This window comes from Oncorhynchus nerka, linkage group LG6, assembly GCF_034236695.1.
Source record: "Oncorhynchus nerka isolate Pitt River linkage group LG6, Oner_Uvic_2.0, whole genome shotgun sequence".
NCBI lineage: Eukaryota > Metazoa > Chordata > Actinopteri > Salmoniformes > Salmonidae > Oncorhynchus > Oncorhynchus nerka.
The window spans coordinates 55,484,804-55,507,113 of NC_088401.1; the positions used below are offsets into that span (position 1 = coordinate 55,484,804).

General features: G+C 42.8%; 1 long non-coding RNA gene across 3 annotated transcripts; it reads left to right on the forward strand.

The window, feature by feature from the left end:
• Positions 1 to 8,214: 8,214 nt before the first annotated feature.
• LOC115121925 (uncharacterized) lies at positions 8,215 to 20,951 on the forward strand. 3 transcript variants are annotated; one of them, XR_003862381.2, is made up of 3 exons: positions 8,215 to 9,227; positions 12,626 to 13,139; positions 18,129 to 20,951. It is a non-coding gene; the product is annotated as an uncharacterized LOC115121925 (long non-coding RNA). The 3 variants fall into 3 exon arrangements; XR_003862382.2 differs by lacking the exon at positions 8,215 to 9,227 and adding an exon at positions 9,237 to 9,796; XR_003862383.2 differs by lacking the exon at positions 8,215 to 9,227 and adding an exon at positions 9,803 to 10,125.
• Positions 20,952 to 22,310: the final 1,359 nt, after the last annotated feature.

A 22,310-nucleotide genomic window follows, 5' to 3' on the forward strand; every position in this document is an offset into this window, starting at 1 on the left:
CCAGGGAACCCTAGAGTGGGCAGAAGGAACCTCTGTCACCCTGTTATGTCTATCATGTGGTGGGTCTGGACCTCCTAGGGAGTGGGCTAGGACTGAGCTATCACCTTACTGTCTCATTACCATTCATGCTCCTTCATCTTAATCACTCTCTCCCGGCCTTTCACTCTTACTTCTTACTGTAATGTATTACATATTTAATTAATGTGATTATTTGATCACGTATACTGTAGGTACGCAATATATACAAAAGTATGTGGACACCCCTTCAAATTAGTGTATCAAATGTAAGTGCTGTTATTGTGAAATGGAAACGTCTAGGAGAAAGGATGGCTCATCCACGGAGGGGTAGGCCACACAAGCTCAAAGAACAGTACCACCGAGTGATGAAGCGTGTAAAAATCATCTGTCCTCAGTTGTAACACTTACTACCGAATTCCAAACTGCCTCTGGAAGCAACGTCAGCTGCGAGCAGCCACACACAAGCCTAAGATCACCATGTGCAATGGTAAGCATCTGATGGGGTGGTGTTAAACTCGCCGCCATTATACTCTGGAGCAGTGACAATGCATTCTCTGGAGTGACTAATCATGCTTCACCATCTGACAGTCTAATGGGATAACCTGGGTTTGGCAGATGATAGGAGAACGCAACCTGCACTAAATGCATAGTGCCAACTGTAAAGTTTGGTGGATGACAAATAATGGTCTGGGGCTGTTTTTCATGGTTCAGGCTAAGCCCCTTAATTCCAGTGAAGGGAAATCTTAATGCTACAGTATACAGTGACATTGTAGATGATTCTGTGCTTCAAACTTTGTGGCAACGGTTTGGAGAAGGCCATTCCATGTTTAAGCATGACACTGCACCCGTGCACAAAGTGAGGTCCATACAGAAATGGTTTGTTGGGATTGGTGTGGAAGAACTTGACTGGCATGCACAGAGCCCTGACCTCAACCCCATCGATCACCTTCGGGATGAATTGGAACGTTGACAGCGAGCCAGGCCTAATAGCCCAACATCAGTGCCCAACCTCACTAATGTTCTTGTGGCTGAATGGAAGCAAGTCCCTGCAGCAATGTTCCGACATGTAGTGGAAAACCTTCCCAGAAGAGTGGAGGCTGTTATAGAAGCAAAGGGGGGACCAACTCTATGTTAATGCCTATGATTTTAGAATGAGAAGTTCGAGGAGCAGGTGTCCACATACACTACATGACCAAAAGTATGTATACACAAGCATGTGCATACAAACATGCACCAACTCACACACTCATAGCGGCCATAAGGTTTGGGAAAGAGTTACATCTGCTGTGCCATGTTCCCAGGGGTGGGGGTGGGGTGGGGGTCATCAGATGGGTTTATACGGGGTTGAAGGTCTATAGAAGTGTGCTACAAGCGCACACAAAGCCACAGTGAGAAAAGTAATATATCGCTCCCTCTGTCCTCCCCCAACCGCCCCCCTCCCCTCTCTCCTCCCAGTCTCTCGAGTGATGCTGAGGTCACTCAGTCAGTCTGTGGTATGTGGGATGGTTTTTTTTATATCCCAAAAAATAAACACGTGAAGCAAGAGGTTTGAGGATCTACAGAGCTATCTGTTGGGGGATGGAGGGGAATTGGAGAACGATAGGGAGCAGCTGTGACCCATTTTACTCCCTTTCCTTAACTCCCCCATCTCCATCTCACCCCCTCACTTACTGGATATTCAGGAACTTATATTGCTTTTCAGACATTGACAAACTACACCATGAAACTCTCACAACCATATATCTACACACTTAAACAAGCCTGAAACTCCCTTTCTTCATATGTTCCAATGAGTGAATGTAGCCAATTGTGTTACTACGGGTTGTGTCAGAGGATGAAATAAGATTACTCTGCATAGCTTTCATATTCAACAGACTTTTGGAGTCTTTTTGATATTGCCAAAAATAAAGAATAGCACAAACCCCAAATAGTTCATGATCCGAACTGAAAAGTCATATGTCCTAATATCTGACTCAGTATGTGCGCGCGTTCATGCATATGTGTCTGTTCTTTATGAGGCCTTAAGTGTTTGGGCGCACTGACTTCCACAGGGTTAGCTCATTCTGCTATTGCTAGAGTTTCAGGGTCAGCTCATTCTGCTGTTGCTACAGTTTCAGGGTGAGTAGCATTCTGCTATTGCTACAGTTTCAGGGTCAGCTCATTCTGCTATTGCTACAGTTTCAGGGTCAGCTCATTCTGCTATTGCTTCAGTTTCAGGGTCAGCTCATTCTGCTGTTGCTACAGTTTCAGGGTGAGTAGCATTCTGCTATTGCTACAGTTTCAGGGTGAGTAGCATTCTGCTATTGCTACAGTTTCAGGGCCAGCTCATTCTGCTATTGCTACAGTTTCAGGGTCAGCTCATTCTGCTGTTGCTACAGTTTCAGGGTCAGCTCATTCTGCTTTTGCTACAGTTTCAGGGTGAGTAGCATTCTGCTATTGCTACAGTTTCAGGTTGAGTAGCGTTCTGCTATTGCTACAGTTTCAGGGACAGCTCATTCTGCTATTGCTACAGTTTCAGGGTCAGCTCATTCTGCTATTGCTACAGTTTCAGGGTGAATAGCGTTCTGCTATTGCTACAGATTCAGGGTCAGCAGCATTGTTTGCTAAGGTATCTAGTCAGAGAGAGAGAGAAAGAAAGGAATCATCTTACCAAGCCAGGCTGTGGCTGGTAACATCATCCCCTCTCCCCTGCCAGCTCCAGTCAAAGGCCATCTTTGTCAGCCTCTGGATGTGCTACAGCTGCATGACGACTGGAATGTGCTGTGTGTTGGTATGTGTTTGTGTGTTTTGGAGTGAATCTCTATTTGTGGGTAAGCGATAGTGTGTGTGTTTGTTTGCGTGTGTTGTAGCTGTAATCCATAATGTCTCTTTTTGGATTCAGTTCATGCATCCCAGGCAGTGATTACTGGCTGGATGTTTGGCAGAGAGAGACCCTGCAGGAAGGCAGAGAGAGAGATGGCCTCTGGCAGGCGATCTGATGATGCCCTGGGCGTTAGGGGTTAATCAGAGCTTTACTGTGTTTCGCTCGTATATCACTATCTATCCCCTGGGCGGTGAAAAGAAAGACAGGGTTTCCTCCCAGGCTGCAGCCTGATTACACTGCCACTGGGTTATTTTGGACTTTGTGCAGAATTCTGGGGTAAAACCCCATGTGTGTTTCTTATCGAGGGGAACACACACACACACACACACACACACACACACACACACACACACACACACACACTAGGCTATAGGGGCGGGGGGTCGGATGGGGGGTTGAGGGTGTTGCATGGTTCCTGGAATAAGTACAGTAGGTGTTAGAACTGTATTAGATAAAATGCCTCTGGGCCACACTCTTCACTCCCCAGGCCCCTAATCTTTTCCTCACTCTGGGTGAGATGTGTGAGTACACTGTCCAAGGACACGACATGGAGATCACACCTCACCTCGTCTAGGAAAAGAAAAGGCTAACAGAATGCTAGTGAATAGAGCAGAAACACTGACTGAGCCAATAGGATTAAACACTTTACACGACCTTCACAGTTAACTGTTTAGAAAAGAGCTTCATTTGAGTGAGAACGCTCCCAGCCAAACACACTGAGGAGTGAGCCAGTGTGTCCACACATGCAGGGAAGTGAGACTAAGGCATGCTTGGTTTCAAGTTTCAAGTTTGATTGGTCATATGTACTTGATAGGCATGGTATACATCGTCCAACAAAATGTGTACTTGCGGGTTCCTTCTTGACAATGCAACAGCAACAATAAAGAGCAAAATATAAGAATACTTACATAAAGTAAATGGCTGTAGAATAGAATATACATTCTAGCATAATAAAGGAAAGCACAATATATACTACAATATTGACAAGTGTATTGGGGAAGTTGGGTGGTGGGGCAAGTGTATAAATTGAGCAGTATAATAAGTGCCTGGTAGCAGCAGTTGTGATGTGTGCTAAGGCGTGGAGAATCAGAGCAGCTGGTCAGTCCAGTTCAAGTTTTCAGCAGTCTGAGGGCTTGTAGATAGAAACTGTCTCTGAGCCAGTTGGTATCAGAGCTCATGGTCCAATACCGTCAGCCCGACGGTAAAGCAGAGAACAGCTCGTGGCTGGGGTGTTTTGGGTTCTTGATGATGCTGCGTGCCTTCCTCAGGCACTGTTTGACTAGATGTCCTGGACGGGTGGAAGCACGATCCCAGTGATGTACTGGGCTGTCTTCACCACCCGCTGGGGGGCCTTGTAGTCAACAATCAACTCCTTTGTTTTGCTGACTTTGAGGGAGAGGCTGTTGTCATGACACCACAATGCCAGTTCACTTACCTCCTCCCTATAGGCTGACTCGTCGTTGTTGGTTATCAGGTTCACAACTATCGTCAGCTAACTTGATGATGGAGTTGGTGTTGTGCAAAGCCATGCAGTCATGGGTGAACAAGGAGTACAGCAGAGGACCAAGGACACACCCATGATGGACCCCTGTGTTAACCTGTTGAATCTAGGGGGCACTATTTTCATTTTTGGAAAAATAACGTTCCCAAAGTAAACAGGCTATTTTGTCAGGACAAGATGCTAGAATATGCATATAATTGACAGCTTAGGATAGAAAACACTAAATATTGTCTGTGAGTATAATAGAACTGATATTGCAGGCGAAAGCCTGAGAAAAATCCAATCAGGAAGGGACTCTTATTTAGAAAGCTCTGCGTTCCTATGCGTCCCTATTGAGCAGTGAATGAGATGTCAACCAGATTCCTTTTTCTATGGCTTCCTTAATGTGTCTAGTGTCACAATACATAGTTTCAGGCTTTTATTATGAAAAATGAGCCTGAACGTCAACATCAGTGGTCAGCTGGGGTCTCTCAGAGTGTTTTGTGCGTAAGAGACAAATGTGGCCATTGTTTCTCTCTTTCCTACTAAGAAGCCACCATATTTGAAAAACACCTTGAGGATTGATTATAAACAACGTTTGCCATGTTTCTGTCGACCGCAATTTCCGGTCGAATTCTCAGCCAAACGTGAAAAACTAACGTAGTTATTTCGGCTAAAAAATAATATTTTTGGAAAAAAGGAACATTTGCTATCTAACTGGGAGTATTGTGAGTGAAAAAATCCAAAGCTCATCAAAGGTAAACTATTTAATTAGATTGCTTTTCTGATTTTCGTGACCAGGTTGCCTGCTGCTAGCTAAGCATAATGCTATGCTAGGTTATCGATAAACTTACACAAATGCTTGTCTTGCTTTGGCTGTAAAGCATATTTTCAAAATCTGAGATGACAGGGTGATTAACAAAAGGCTATGCTGTGTTTCAATATAATTTCACTTGTGATTTCATGAATATGAATATTTTCTAGTAATATTTATGTCCGTTGCGTTATGCTAATTAGTGTCAGTCGGATCCGGGATGGGTAGTTACAAAAGAGTCAGTGTGGAGGAGATGTTGTTGCCAATCCTCACAGCTTGAGATCTGGCCGTCAGTAAATCCAGAATCCAGTTGTAGAGGGTGGTGTCCAGAAGCAGGGCATTAAGCTTAGGGTCAAGCTTGGTGGGAACAATAGTGTTGAATGATGAACTATAGTCAATGAACATAATTCTCACATACAGTGCATTCGGAATGTATTCAGACAATTTAACTTTTTCCATATTTTGTAAGGTTACAGCCTTATTCTATTTTTAAAAAATCCCCTATCAATCTAAACACAATACCCAATAATAAGAAAGTGAAAACACGTTTTTAGAAATGTTTGCAAATGTAGAAATATAAAAATATAAATACCTTATTTACATACCGTAAGTATTTAGACCTTTTGCTGTGAGACTCGAAATTGAGCTCAGGTGCATCCTGTTTCCAATTATAATCCTTGAGACGTTTCTACAACTTAATTGGAGTCCACCTGTGATTAATTAAATTGATTGGAAATTATTTGGAAAGGCACACCCCTGTCTATATAAGGTCCCACAGTTGACAGTGCATGTCAGAGCAAAAACCAAGCCATGAGTTTAGAAGGAATTGTCTGTAGAGCTCAGAGACAGGATTGTGTCGAGGAACAGGTCTGGGGAAGGATACCAACACATTTCTGAAGCAATGAAGAACCCCAACAACACAGTGGCCTCCATCATTCTTAAATGGAAGACGATTGGAACAACCAAGACTCTTCCTAGAGCTGGCCACACAGCCAAACTGATCAATAGGGGGAGAAGGGCCTTAGAATCGGATGGTCACGCTGACAAAGCTCCAGAGTTCCACTGTGGAGATGGGACAACCATCTCTGCAGCACTCCACCAGTCAGTCCTTCATGGTAGTGTGGCCAGACGGAAGACACTTGTCACACCCTGATCAGTTTCACCTGTCCTGGTTATTGTCTCCACCCCTTCCAGGTTTTGCTTGTTTTCTCCAGTGTATTTATCCCTGTGTTTCCTGTCTCTCTGTGCCAGTTTGTATTGTATGTTTCCAAGTCAACCAGCGGTTTCCCTGTTATCCTGCTTTTTTGCATTCTCCTTCTCTGGTCCTCCTGGTTTAAGACCCTTGCCTGTTTCTGGACTTTATACCTGCCTGTCTGATCATCGTGGGACTATGGTGGTCCGTTTGAAAAATGTTGGTATTACAGACTGGCCTAGCGGCCTTGTGAATGTTGACCTGTTTTAATGTCTTACTCACATCTCGTGCAGAGAGTATGATCACACAGTTGTCCGGAACAGCTGATGTTCTCATGCATGTTTCAGTGTTACTTGCCTCAAAGCGAGCATAGAAGTTATTTAGCTTGTCTGGTAGGCTCGTGTCACTGGGCAGGTCTCGACTGTGCTTCCCTTTGTAGTCTGTAATAGTTTGCAAGCCATGCCACACCCAACGAGCGTTGGAGCCGGTGTAGTACGATTTGATTTTAATCCTGTATTGACACTTTGCCTTTAATCCATGGCTTCTGGTTGGGTTATATATGTACAGTCACTGTGGGGACGACGTCCTCGATGCACTTATCGATAAAGCCAGTGACCGGTGTGGTGAATCACGGAACATTTTCCAGTCTCTGCTAGCAAAGCAGTCTTGTAGTTTAGCATCTGCTTAATCTGACCACTTTATAGACCGAATCACTGGTGCTTCCTGCTGAAATCTTTGCTTGTAAGCAGGATTCACGAGGACAGAGTTATTGTCATATTTGCCAAATGGAGTGCGAGGGAGAGCTTTGTATGCGTCTCTGTGTGTGGAGTAAAGGTGGTCTAGAATTGTTTTCCCTCTGGCTGCACATTTAACATGCTGATAGATTTAAGTTTCCCGGCCACTAGGAGCGCCACCTCTGGATGAATGTTTTCCTGTTTGCTAATAGTGGAACACAGCTCATTGAGTGTGGTTTTAGTGCCAGCCTCGGTCTGTCGTGGTATGTAGACAGCTATGAAAAATACAGATGAAAACTCTCTAGGTAGATTAGTGTGGTCTAGAGCTTATCATGAGATACTCTACCTCAGGCAAGCGAAACCCTGAGACTTCCTTAGATATCGTGCAGCAGCTATTGTTTACAAATATGCACAGGCCCCCGCCCCATGTCTTACCAGAGGCTGCTGTTCTGTCCTGCCAACAGAGTGTATAACACGTCAGCTGTTTATTCTTAATGTCGTCGTTCAGCCACGACTCTGTGAAACATTAGATATGACATTTTTTTTATGCCCCGTTGGTAGGATATACGTGCTTTCAGTTTGTCCCATTTATTTTCCAGCGATTGAACATTAGCTAGCAGAACAGAAGGCAAGGGAAGATTAGCCACTCATCGCCTGATCCTCACAAGGCATCCTGATCTCTTTCCGCCAAACCTACGTTTCCTTTTTGATAGAATAATTTGTATGTTTTAAGATAATGGCTAAAGTGTTCCACTCTGAAACTGTATAACTGTGTGAAATATATTAGAATTATAAGATTATAATCCAATAATGTGTGTGTAAGACAAAAAACATTGTGTTACTATGTAGCAAGGTGAGAAATGTATAGTTGAGACAACAAAGGGCAACTGAACTACAGATGACCTAGTTATAACTCTGAAAACTGACAACAGGAAAGAGGCCCCTTCCAAGGCCCCTCTAATCTAGGGAGGGGAGGAACGGCTATAAATGGCTAGGCATGCAGAAGATAATGAGAACCTGTGTGTGTGTGTGTGTGTGTGTGTGTGTGTGTGTGTGTGTGTGTGTGTGTGTGTGTGTGTGTGTGTGAATTATAAAATGACTGTGTTCTCATTTTTGTCTTCAGAGTAACTCATGCAATTTGAGGTGAGTTATCCCAGTTGTCCAGAAGCTCCTTTCAGTCATAAGAGACGGTAGCAGCAACATTATGTACAAAAGAAGTTACGACCAACGCGAAAAAACAACAACAAAATAGCATGGTTGGTAAAGAGCCGATAAGATGGCAACCCTACCCTCCGGCTCCATCTTTAAGTTCCATCCCTACAGTAAAGCATGGTGGTGGCAGCATCATGCTGTGGGGATGTTTTTCAGCGGATCTAATCAGGAGCAAGGGAAAGATGAACGGAGCAAAGTACAGAGAGATCCTTGATGAAAACCTGCTCCAGAGCGCTCAGGACCTCAGACTTGGGCGAAGGTTCACCTTCCAACAGGATAACAACCTTAAGCACACAGTCAAAACAACGCAGGTGTGGCTTTGGGACAAGTCTCCGAATGTCCTTGAGTGTCCCAGCCAGAGCCCGGACTTGAACCCGATCGAACATCTTGGGAGAGACCTGTAAATAGCTGTGCAGTGACACTCCCCATCCAAACAGACAGAGCTTGAGAGGAAACGCCCCAAATAAATGTATGCCAAGCTTGTAGCGTCATACCCAAGACAACTCGAAGCTGTAATCGCTGCCAAAGTTGCTTCAACAAAGTGCTGAGTAAAGTTTTTTATTTTTAATACATTTGAAAACATTTCTAAAAAACGTTTTTTTGATTTGTCATTATGGGTATTGTGTGTAGATTGATGAGGGAAAAAATGTGGGCCATGACCAGCCTCTAGTAGCACTTCATGATGACCGAAGTGAGTGCGATGGGGCGATAGTCATTTGGGCAAGTCACATTGTTGTTTTTGGACACTGGGACGATGGTACTCTTCTTAAAGCAGGTAGGGACTACAGTTTGGGACAGGGACAGGTTGAAGATGTCTGAGAAGATGCCCATGGGCTGGTCAGCACAAACTGAGGAAGCAGCCAGGGATGCCATCTGGTACCAATATCTCCATTCATCCAAGGTTTTTGGTTGGGGTACGTCCGGAATTGTTATTGTGGGTACAACTTCATCAACACATTTCCTCATGAAGCCTGTGACTGATGTATAATTCTTAATGTTGATGGATGAGTCCTGGGTGTATTAATCTATGAACATATTCCAATCAGTACTCTCAAAACAATAATGCAGCATTGAGTCTGCCTCCTCTGTCCAGCGCCTCACTATTCTCTGTGTTGGTGGCTCCCTCGAGTTGATGCTTGTAGCCAGGGAGTAGGAACAAAGAGACGTGTTCTGATTGGCTGAAGTGGGGGCAGGGGATGGCTTTTTATGAGTTGCTGATGTTTGTGTATACTTAGTCAAGCACGGTGAATCCTCGTGTGGGGAAGGATACATGTTGGTGATATTTGGGGAAAATGTGTTTAGATGAGCTTGGTTAAAGTCACCCGCAACATTAAAAGGATTCTTCCTGGCTAATGATCTTGTACCGTTCTCTGAGTGCCGCCTTGGTGTTTGCTTGTGGCGGGATGTACCCAGCTGTGATAATAACACATGTGAATTCCCTCTGCATATAGTGGGGTCGGCATTTTGGCATCAGAAACTCCAGGTAGGCTTAACAGGAGCTTGCAATGTTTTCAACTTTGGTACCCTTACCAAAGATGGAGAAGACGTCTGGTTGAAATAGCAGAGTCGAGTGTATAGTCCGTTAAGCCACGTCTTTATAAAAGCAAAGCTACAGCATTCCCTGATGTCCTTCTGCAATTGAAGCCTTGCTTTGAGTTCACACATTTTATTTACCAGTGATTGGACTTGAGTCATAAGGATACTAGGAAGAGGTGGCCGTGTAGGCTGTCTTTTCAGCCTAGCTTGGAGTCCCTTTCCTTACTGTTCTTTGTCGCTGCCGTTGCCTTAGGTCATCTTGGTAGGCAGCAACAGGTAAGCCAATGTATTATTCCAGATCTGGGAGGCTGAGAAATAAGTGTGTAGCTTCTGATTCAGGATCCAGAAGTGTTTTGTTGGTCGTAGGAAATTATTGCACAAACAATAATGAACATAAAATAGCCATAAAAAAAGGAAAGGCGAGCAGGAACTGGCAAGACGTACACCCTTATCAGTGCTGCCATCTTATGGGCCACCATACTTTTGTCCATGCAATTTCTTTTATCAGCACTGTTAGTTGGGACAAGGTTTTGGGATTTCTGTTATGAATGACACCACTGAAATAGTTGCACTTTATTATACTAGTCGTATAGACGCCTATATTCTTGACATTTGCATCATTGATATAGAGACCATTTTTATTGAAAGCTAAACTGCGGTACAATGTGTCACATTTCTGCCGGTCTGTGCTGTTGGAGCACAAGACTGCGAGATAGCAAGCGAGAGGCGCTGTAAAACCTCAAAGCCCCCTCTCTTCTCGCTGATGAAATCTAACAGATGTTGTATGTCCTCCCCGACGATTGATTTAACAGTTGGATGTTTTTCAGATGACGGGTGGTGGGTATTTTTGGCCTCCGTGCTGTGCACCTGCTCATGGTGTTGTGAGTTGGAGAGATGCTCCAGTATTCTTTAAACACAACATCACACTGAATCTATTCCATCCTGTTTAGATGTTCACAGGTGGGCTTGACCCCTGCACTGTACAGAGACACATCACATAGTGGCAGATGATTTAACATGGTTTATGTAGTATCTAACACCATTTATTTTGGACGTTTGTTGACAAAGTGCCTGGTGTCATATGTCAGGACGGAGATTTTTTGATTTCCCATGTGATTTTATTTTCCATTAATTGTTTAGCTAAGTTGGGTCAGATTTGAATGTTTTTTCACATTTGTTCATTGCAGCTGGTATAGAATGACCTACTTGGAATTGAATTGGTCAAGTCAGATAAATGACAATCGCCAATGACAGTATGAGGTACATGGCCAAAATGTCACTCTCCAGTTAAATTACGCTTAATATAGATTCAAAGCATTAAGCTGGAAGGAGAAATGGAAGAAGGTTTTTCCTTTCTTCTTGTTTAGATAATAAACTAGGCTTCTCTCACTGCTTTTAAGACCGGACACAGCGTTTAGTTCTGGTTAAAATCACTCCAGTGAATTTAACACAAAGTTATTTACAGACACAAGTTAAGGCCTGTTTCTAGGTCCCTACATGTCTGTGTACTGGTCACAGCCTCTAGGTCATCAACTCTGTCAAAGGGCAATGATTCATGGACCGGTAAATCAAATCAATCTGAATTTAAACAGCACATTTCAGACATGGAATGCAACACAATGTGCTTCACAGAAGGAAAATAACAACTTACAACAAACACGGTGGATAAAAAACGAAAGAATAACAATAAAAACTGAACGACTAAAAAGCTTCCTAAGGAAAGCGAAGCTAACAAGGTGTGTTTTAAGATATCTATTAAATATGTTCAGAGTTTCGGCCTCCCTCAGGTTCTCTGGCAGGCTATTCCAGAGGCTGGGGGCATAATAACTAAAGGCTGCCTCTTCATGCCTCTTGGGCCTAGGCTTTGGGATATTTAAAAGGACAGTGCCAGAGGACCTGAGGGACATACTAAGTACATAACTTAAATGCATGTCTGACATGTATTGGGGTGCACAATCGTGGACTGATTTAAAAACCAATAGAATCATCTAAAATGCATTTTAAAACTCACAGGCAGCCAGTGCAGAGACCTTAAAACATGTGTAATATGTGCTCTGTTCTTTGTCAGTACCCGTGCTGCAGCATTCTGTATGTTTTACAGTACAGAGACCTTAAAACAGGTGTAATGTGTGCTCTGGTCTTTGTCAGTACCCGTGCTGCAGCATTCTGTATGTTTTACAGTACAGAGACCTTAAAACAGGTGTAATGTGTGCTCTGGTCTTTGTCAGTACCCGTGCTGCAGCATTCTGTATGTTTTACAGTACAGAGACCTTAAAACAGGTGTAATGTGTGCTCTGGTCTTTGTCAGTACCCGTGCTGCAGCATTCTGTATGTTTTACAGTACAGAGACCTTAAAACAGGTGTAAAGTGTGCTCTGGTCTTTGTCAGTACCCGTGCTGCAGCATTCTGTATGTTTTGCTGTTGAGAAACCACCTAGGAGATTAGGAACTCTTTACATATAATCGCTGACATATGATACCCTGCTCATAACCAGGACTGATTTTTAACGATGGACAAGTATCACTGGTTGTTATTACTGGCTTTCCTCTTTTGCATACTGTGCTCCAGGTAAAGAATTTGTAGCGGATTATAAAATTATGAATGCACAGGTGTGATCAAGCGGAACAAAGGTTTAGATTTGTTCAGCACATTAAAGCAAACAGAGAATACTCCTTCAATCGAGGTGTGACTTTTCTATCGTGCAGTGTGAAGTGTTCTTTTATCCTGAATACTTATTAAAAAAACAAACCAAATATATTTTTGTATCTTTTCACAGTGTCAACTGAAACCACTGGAATATCAAAGAGATGAACACTTCTACATCAGCAAACTTCACCATTGCTTCCACTGTCCATTGGAATCTCTACTCTGTCTTCGGAGTAACCAACATCATCCTGAGTCTCCCCACCAATGTCTGTCTTTTGGCTGCAAGTGACCTATCGGAAAAAACTGGTGGCCTTTAACTTCTTCGCTCTCAACCTGTCTGTGTCTGAGATCCTCTGCTGCATGTGCGCTGCCTTGAGTCATCTGGACCAATATGTCCTTGGAAGTGTTATACCACAAGCTATTAAGTTTGCTGCAGGTCTACACTGGCCGGCCCCTGTCCCAGTCCTGTACCTGTGTGGAGCGCTAGCTGGCAGTGGTCCACACTGTGGTCTTCCTGAAGTACAAACCCCTGAGATAGAAGATAGCATGCTCAGGGTTGGCTTGGCTGTTGGGGATTGGGTCCTACTTGACCCTTACATTTCTTGCTCTATACAAACAGGCTGCGTACTATCACTTTGTATTAGGTAAGTACCTGGTCTGGTTCTCTGTGAAGTTGTTCTGCTGTCTAGCAGTTCTGAGGGCACTGAAGCTCCCAATGATATTGGTAATACCATTGCAAGATTACTTAGCGGAACAGTTTGTAATTGTAACTTAGCAGTCTCCACTGTAATTGTAACTGTTTGCACAGCCTCTCCTCTACCTTCACAGGGCTGGGAAATTGCCTTCATGATCTGGTTTCATGATCTGGCTACAAGTTATTTTCAAAAGTAAACAGAGTCAAGTTTGTATAGAACATGAGGGTTCATGTTTTTAAAAATAAAATAACAAAGTAGAATATAAGCTTTTTAACTTAATGATTTTCCAAGTGTGAAGTATCATTTCTCGAACTTGTAAAGCAGCTATTTACAAATAATATGTTATCACAACAGTATTATTACAGCATGTATAAACATTCACAACAATTTATAAGCATTTATAAAGCAGTTCAAGACAAATTGTTAAGAAAAAAATGAACTCATCATTAAACCGCAACAGTAAAATAACAATAGAAACTCAACAGAAACTCAAACAGGAAGTATCCGTGCTTAGAAAAATTCAATGCTGGTCTGACCAGTCGGAATCCATGCTTCAACATTGATCACGCAGACCGGGATGTGTTCTGGGTAGCCTCAGAGAATAATATTGACTTACAGTTCAAGTCGAAAGTTTACATACACTTAGGTTGGAGACATTAAAACTCGTTTTTCAACCACTCCACACATTTCTTGTTCCCAAACTATAGTTTTGGCAAGTCGGTTAGGACATGTACTTTGTGCATGACACAAGTAATTTTTCCAACAATTGTTTACAGACAGATTAGTTCACTTATAATTCCCTGTATCACAATTCAAGTGGGTCAGAAGTGTAGAAATACAAAGTTGACTGTGCCTTAAAACAACTTGTAAAATTCCAGAAAATTATGTAATGGCTTTAGAAGCCTCTGACAGGCTAATTGACATCATTTGAGTCAATTTGAGGTGTACCTGTGGATGTATTTCAGGGCCTACCTTCAAACTCAGTGCCTCTTTGCTTGACATCATGGGAAAATCAAAAAGAAATCAGCCAAAACCTCAATTGTTTTTAGACCTCCACAAGTCTGGTTCATCCTTAGGAGCAATTTCCAAACACCTGAAGGTACCTTGTTCATCTGTACAAACAATAGTACGGAAATATAAACACCATGGGACCAAACAGCCGTCATACTGCTCAGGAAGGAGATGCGTTCTGTCTCCTAGAGATGAACGTACTTTGGTGCGAAAAGTGCAAATCAATCCCAGAACAACAGCAAAGGACCCTGTGAAGATGCTGGAGGAAACAGGTACAAAATAATCTGTATCCACAGTAAAATTAGTCCTATATTGACATATCCTGACAGGCCGCTCAGCAAGGAAGAAGGCACTGCTCCAAAACCACCATAAAAAAGCCAGACTACGGTTTGCATCTGCACATGGGGACAAAGATCATACTTTTTGGAGAAATGTCAGCTGGTCTGATGAAACAAAAATATAACTGTTTGGCCATAATGACCATCGTTATGTTTTGAGGAAAAAGGGGGAGGCTTGCAAGCCAAAGAACACCATCCCAACCGTGAAGCACGGGGGTGGCAGCATCATGTTGTGGGGGTGCTTTGCTGCAGGAGGGACTGGTGCACTTCACAAAATAGATGGCATCATGAGGAAAGAAAATTATGTGGATATATTGAAGCAACATCTCAAGACATCAGTCAGCTTGGCCGCAAATGGGTCTTCCAAATGGACAATGACCCCAAGCATACTTCCAAAGTTAAGCCATATGGCAAAAGGGCTTAAGGACAATAAAGTCAAGGTATTGGAGTGGCCATCACAAAGCCCTGACCTCAATCCTATAGAAAATTTGTGGGCGGAACTGAAAAAGCGTGTGCGAGCAAGGAGGCCTACAAACCTGATTCAGTTACACCAGCTCTGTCAGGAGGAATGGGCCATAATTCACCCAACTTATTGTGGGAAGCTTGTGGAAGGCTACCCAAAACGTTTGACCCAAATTTAAAGGCAATGCTACCAAATACTAATTGAGTGTATGTAAACTTCTGACCCACTGGGAATGTGATGAAAGAAATAAAAGCTGAAATAAATCTTTCTCTCTACTATTATTCTGACATTTCACATTCTTAAAATAAAGTGGTGATCCTAACTGACCTAAAACAAGGAATTTTTATGAGAATTAAATATCAGGGATTGTGAAAAACTGAGTTTAAATGTATTTGGCTAAGGTGTATGTAAACCTCCGACTTCAACCGTATACACTGATTCTGTGAGTGAGATTTTAAAGATGTGTATAGGAGATGTAGCACTTACTGTGACTATTAAAACCTTCCCTAACCAGAAACGATGGATAGATGGCGGCATTCACGCAAAACTGAAAGCGCGTGTCCCTGCATTTAACCATGCAGGGACATGGGAATATGGCCAAATGTAAACATTGTAGTTATTCCCTCCGCAAGGCAATCAAACAAGGAAAATGTCGGTATAGAGACAAAGTGGAGTTGCAATTCAACAGCTCAAACACGAGACGTATGTGGCAGGGTCTACAGACAATCACAGACTACAAAAGGAAAACCAGCCACAACACAGACACCGAAGTCTTGCTTCCAGAAAAGTCTTCCTTTGCCACTTTGAGGATAATACAGTGCCACCAACGCAGCCCGCTACCAAGGACTGTGGGCTCTCCTTTTCTGTGGCCGATGTGAGTAAGACGTTTAAACGTGTTAATCCTCGCAAGGCTGCCGGCCCAGACTGCATCCCTAGCCGCGTCCTCCAAGCATCTGGCTGGTGTGTTTACAGACATATTCAATTGCTACCTATCCCAGTCTGCTGTCCCCACATGCTTCAACATGGCCACCATTGTTCCTGTACCCAGAATGCAAAGCTAACTGAACTAAATTACTTTCGCCCTGTAGCACTCACTTCTGTCATCATGAAGTTCTTTGAGAGACTAGTCAAGGATCATATCACCTCCACCTTACCTGTCACCCCTGATCCACTTCAATTTCAATTCCACCTCAATAAGTCCACAGACGATGCAATCGCCATCAGACTGCACACTGCCCTATCCCATCTGGACAAGAGGAATACCTATGTAAGAATGCTGTTAAATTATTATAGCTCAGCATTCAACACCATAGTACCCTCCAAGCTCATCATTAAGCTTGAGGCTCTGGGTCTTAACCCTGCCCTGTGCAATTGGGTCCTGGACACCCTGACGGGCCGCCTCCAGGTGGTGAAAGTAAGTAACAATATCGCTACCTCACTGATCCTCAACAATGGGCCCCACACGGGTGCGTACTCAGACCCCTTCCTTGACTCCCAGTTCTCCCCCTTGACTGAGTGGCCATGCACGCCTCCATCTCAATCATCAAGTTTGCAGATGACAACATTAGTAGGGCTGATTACCAACAATGACGAGACAGCCTACAGGGAGGAGGTGAGGGCTCTCGGAGTGTGGTGTCAGGAAAATAACCTCTCACTCAACGTCAACAAAACAAATGAGATGATCGTGTACTTCAGGAAACACCAGAGGGAGCACCCCCCATCCACATCGACGGGACAGCAGTGGAGAAGGTGGAAGGTTGTAAGTTCCTTGGCGTACACATCACTGACAAACTGAAATGGTCCACCCACACAGACAGTGTGGTGAAGAAGGCGCAACAGTATTGTGGTATATTTCTATGTTAAGGTAAGATTTGAAAGGAGAAAGCTGATCCGAGAGCCAGATTCACTAAACCTTCTGAAGAAGACATTTCTTCTTAACGGCCATTTTATCCTTCACTATAGACTTAAGAAGAAAGTGAAGCACGTTTGCTATTTCTCAAAAAGGTTATTGGAAATGTTATTGCGCTATGTATTATGTTTCTCAAGCAAAAAGTTAAGAAGAAATTAGATTCATGAAAATAAAGTTATTGGAAATGTTCTTAATTCCAAGATAGCTAAACCATTTTCTTAAACTCAGTGCAGTGAGAGAAAATGCTCATGAAAGCAATTGAACATTTTTAATTCACTCACAAACTTAATCTGAAAGTTTCAGTCTTGATTATATTACTCCAGTGCTAGCCTCTCTAGACTGGCTTCCTGTTAAGGCAAGGGCTGATTTCAAGGTTTTACTGCTAACCTACAAAGCATTACATGGGCTTGCTCCTACCTATCTCTCTGATTTGGTCCTGCCGTGCATACCTACATGTATACTACGGTCACAAGACGCAGACCTCCTAACTGTCCCTAGAATTTCTAAGCAAACAGCTGGAGGCAGGGCTTTCTCCTATAGAGCTCCATTTTTATGGAATGGTCTCCATACCCATGTGAGAGACGCAGACTCGGTCTCAACCTTTAAGTCTATATTGAAGTCTCATCTCTTCAGTAGGTCCTATGAATCAGTGTAGTCTAGCCCAGGAGTGTGAAGGTGAACGTAAAGGCACTGGAGCAACGAACCACCCTTGCTGTCTCTGCCTGGCCGGTTCCCCTCTCTAACCCTATTACAGGGGCTGAGTCACTGGCTTACTGGTGCTCTTCCATGCTGTCCCTAGGAGGGGTGCGTCACCTGAGTGGGTTGAGTCACTGATGTGATCTTCCTGTCTGGGTTGGCGCCCCCCTTCGGTTGTGCCGTGGCGGAGATCTTTGTGGGCTATACTCGGCCTCGTCTCAGGATGGTAAGTTGGTGGTTGAAGATATCCCTCAAGTGGTGTGGGGGCTGTGCTTTGGCAAAGTGGGTGGGGTTATATCCTGCCTGTTTGGTCCTGTCCGGGGATATCGTCGGATGGGGCCACAGAGTCTCCCGAACCCTCCTGTCTCAGCCTCCAGTATTTATGCTGCAGTAGTTTATGTGTCGGGGGGCTAGGGTCAGTCTGTTATATATGGAGTATTTATCCTGTCTTATCCGGTGTCCTGTGTGAATTTAAATATGTTCTCTCTAATTCTTTCTTTCTTTCCTTCTCTCTCACGGAGGACATGAGCCCTAGGACCATGCCTCAGGACTACCTGGCCTGATGACTCCTTGCTGTCCCCAGTCCATCTGGCCGTGCTGCTGCTCCAGTTTCAACTGTTCTGCCTGCGGCTATGGAACCCCGACCTGTTCACCGGACGTGCTACCTGTCCCAGACCTGCTGTTTTCAACTCTCTAGAGACAGCAGGAGCAGTAGAGATACTCTGAATGATTGGCTATGAATAGCCAACTGACATTTACTCCTGAGGTGCTGACCTGTTGCACCCTCGACAACCACTGTGATTATTATTAATTGACCCTGCTGGTCATCTATGAACAGGCACAGCCAGAAGAGGACTGGACACCCCTCATAGCCTGGTTCCTCTCTAGGTTTCTTCCTAGGTTCTGGCCTTTCTAGGGAGTTTTTCCTATCCACCGTGCTTCTACAACTGCATTGCTTGTTTTGGGGGGTTTTAGGCTGGGTTTCTGTACAGCACTTATATCAGCAGATATCAGCTGATGTAAGAAGGGCTTTATAAATAAATTGATTTGATTTAGATTTGAGTAAGAAATATGCTAACATGATTGCCATTGCTAGCTAGATAGCTAGCTAAAATGGTTGCCTAGCAACAAGCATCGTAAGAAGATTTGTAAGAAGATATTTGAGAAGTTCATAAGAAAATCATTAAATCTTAAGATACTGTTGAGGAATTTCACTAATCTTATGTACTTTCTTTTTTTTTCTTAATGAACTTCTTAAGTTTTTGCAAAATAAGTGTTTTGTGAATCTGGGCCCAGCACTGATATTCTTTCGATCATATCAGTTTTGACACATGGTTTAACAACACACTTAGTGAACGTTCTCTCCACGTGCTTGTTTGGGTCACACTCTTAAAAAGTTGGCTCGTAAATACTGATTCATCTGGTAAATACTGATTCATCCGGTCATTATAATGATTAAGTTACATCGTAACTGGGAAACGAGGCCCAGGTAATTTACTAGTCACCTCTCTCCCAGCCATTCTCCAATCTGGCTGCAACAAATCATTGATGCAAATAAGGCAGACACCATGGCTAGTCTCCTGGTGGTACAAGCTCCCACTTTACTTATTGTGTGGATTCAAACAAGACCAAATGCAACATTTCCACTGGAAATACTACCAACCTCAAGAGACAATCCTCCCAGTCTATACGCTCAGGTAATAACAGATTGATAATGCTAGTTGTTGCATTCCTGGTTAAATGAAGAAGGTTATTTTTAGCTATTGCAAAGAGAACTCGACAGTATAAAGCATAAACATCAGGAAGACGGTTTATTTCCAACATGACAGCAGATACAACAGAGCCAGTTCCTACCGTTGAAGCATCACAGGCAAGTATGAGCGGTAGCTCCGGGTTGTAGTGAACCAACACCTGGCTAGGAAGTAGATGTCTCTTAGCTTCCTCCTTTGGCTTTTCTGTGACCATTCCCATTTCACTTCTTTCTGCAGTAGAGCAGTCATAGGCTTAACTATGGTAGACAGATTTGGAATGAATTTGCCATAATAGTTAAGTAATGAAAGAAAAGATCTGAGCTCAGTGGTGTTTGTAGGAATGGGAGCCTTCTCAATAGCTTCAGTTTTGTGTTTCATGGGGTGTATCCCCTCTGCATCTATCACATGACCTAGATAGGCTACGCTGTTCTGGAAGAAAGAACATTTCTCTCTTTTAACCTTCCGATTGCAGACTTTGAGTCTTTTGAGCACTTTCTTCAAAATATCTAATTTCCTCTTCTGTGTCATGCCCTGTGATAAGTGTATCTCCAAGACAGCAGATTACCCCATTACCTTATAGGATCTGATCCACAATTTTCTGAAAAATAGCTGGAGCACAGGCAACACCATAAGGAAGCCTTTTGACCTTAAGTTGAGGTTAATTTAAAAAAAAAGTTGATGTTAATTAATGTAGATGTTATTTTGTTTCATTTTATTCATAAGAATCTTGAGGGTGCCAATAAAATTACTTGTTAAACAAATTATCTTTCTATGAGAAATTGTATTAGTATAGAACAAGAACATTCCAAAATATGTTGAGCATACAATGTAGCTCAGTATTTATATGATTTATTTTATACAGTCTTTTTTGCTCATCTTTATCAAGGGTTCCAATCATTTCAGCACATACATAGAACATACTAGCTACGTTTCCACCCGATAAAGAAAATATGTACATTTTCTCACCAGAGGTGTGTTTCCGCAAAACAAAATTCAAACGGGTCACCAGAATAAGACCTTTGATATCTATTGGAAAGGAGCATCAAGCTCATTGCCGTGCACTTTCACTGTAGTGCTAAATAGTATTTAAAGGTGCAATACTTAGAAATCACTCCGCCATTTCATGGTTGCCAAAATTCTAATAGTTTGTCTAATTTCAGTTTGTTACAAAACAAGAATCATTGTACCATCTAAACCGCTGTTAAATATCCTTTCAATAACCCAAAATATGGTATTTTCAGGTGGTTGAACATGGTGTACAAAACCAAAAGTAAATTATGCACAAACCAAACTTAAGAATGGGAAGCATAGAATTAGCAAACATAGAAAAGATCTACCTACCGCTTCATAGACTTGCCTTTCTTTCAATGAGAATGACAGATCTATAACTCTTATTTCTATGTGAATTTTGTCAGGTCACCCAATAAGTTACATATTGCAGCTTTAGCAATCTAAATGTGATAAACCTGACTATCTATATGCCTGGACTGTGAATGCTATGTTCATGTCCGTATTGCCTTGTAACTTAAGCTTTATACCGTGTATGTGATTTCAAACATTTTACAAAGTTATTAAATAATGCTTGCATTATTATTATGAAGTCGGAATTTTACATACACCTTAGCCAAATACATTTAACCTCAGTTTTTCACAATTCCTGACATTTAATCAGAGTAAAAATTCCCTGTCTTAGGTCAGTTAGGATCACCACTTTATTTTAAGAATGTGAAATGTCAGAATAATAGTAGAGAGAAGGATTTATTTCAGCTTTTATATCTTTCATCACATTCCCAGTGGGTCAGAAGTTTACATAAACTCAATTAGTATTTGGTAGCATTGCCTTTAAAATGGGTCAAACGTTTCGGGTAGCCTTCCACAAGCTTCCCACAATAAGTTGAATTTTGGCCCGTTCCTCCTGACAGAGCTGGTGTAACTGAGTCAGGTTTGTTGGCCTCCTTGCTCGCACACGCCTTTTCAGTTCTGCCCACAAATTTTCAGTGTGATTGAGGTCAGGGCTTTGTGATGGCCACTCCAATACCTTGAGCCATTTTTCCACAACCTTGGAAGTATGCTGGGGTCATTGTCCATTTGGAAGACACATTTGCAACCAAGCTTTAACTTCCTGACGGATGTCTTGAGATGTTGCTTCAATATATCCACGTCATTTTCTTTCCTCATGATGCCATCTATTTTGTGAAGTTCACCAGTCCCTCATACAGCAAAGCACCCCCACAACATGATGCTGCCACCCCCGTGCTTCATGGTTGGGATGGTGTTCTTCAGCTTGCAAGCGTCCCCCATTTTCCTACGAACATAACGATGGTCATTATGGCCAAACAGTTCTATTTTTGTTTCATCAGACCAGAGGACATTTCTCCAAAAAGTACGATCTTTGTACCCATGAGCAGTTGCAAACCGTAGTCTGCCTTTTTATGGTGGTTTTGGAGCAGTGGCATCTTCCTTTCTTACGGCCTTTCAGGTTATGTCGCTATAGGACTCGTTTTACTGTGGATACAGATACTTTTGTGCTTGTTTCCTCCAGCATCTTCACAAGGTCCTTTGCTGTTGCTCTGAGATTGATTTGCACTTTTGGCACCAAAGTACGTTCATCTCTAGGAGACAGAACACGTCTCCTTCCTGCTTGGCTGTTTGGTCCCATGGTGTTTATACTTGCATACTATTGTTTGTACAGATGAACGTGGTACCTTCAGGTGTTTGGAAATTGCTCCCAAGGATGAACCAGACTTGGAGGTCTACAATTGTTTTTCTGAGGTCTTGGCTGATTTATTTTGATTTTTCCATGATGTCAAGCAAAGAGGCACTGCGTTTGAAGGTAGGCCTTGAAATACATCCACAGGTACACCTCCAATTGACTCAAATTATATCAATTATCCCAACAAAAGCTTCTAAAGCTTTGACATAATTTTCTGGATTTTTCCAAGCTGTTTAAAG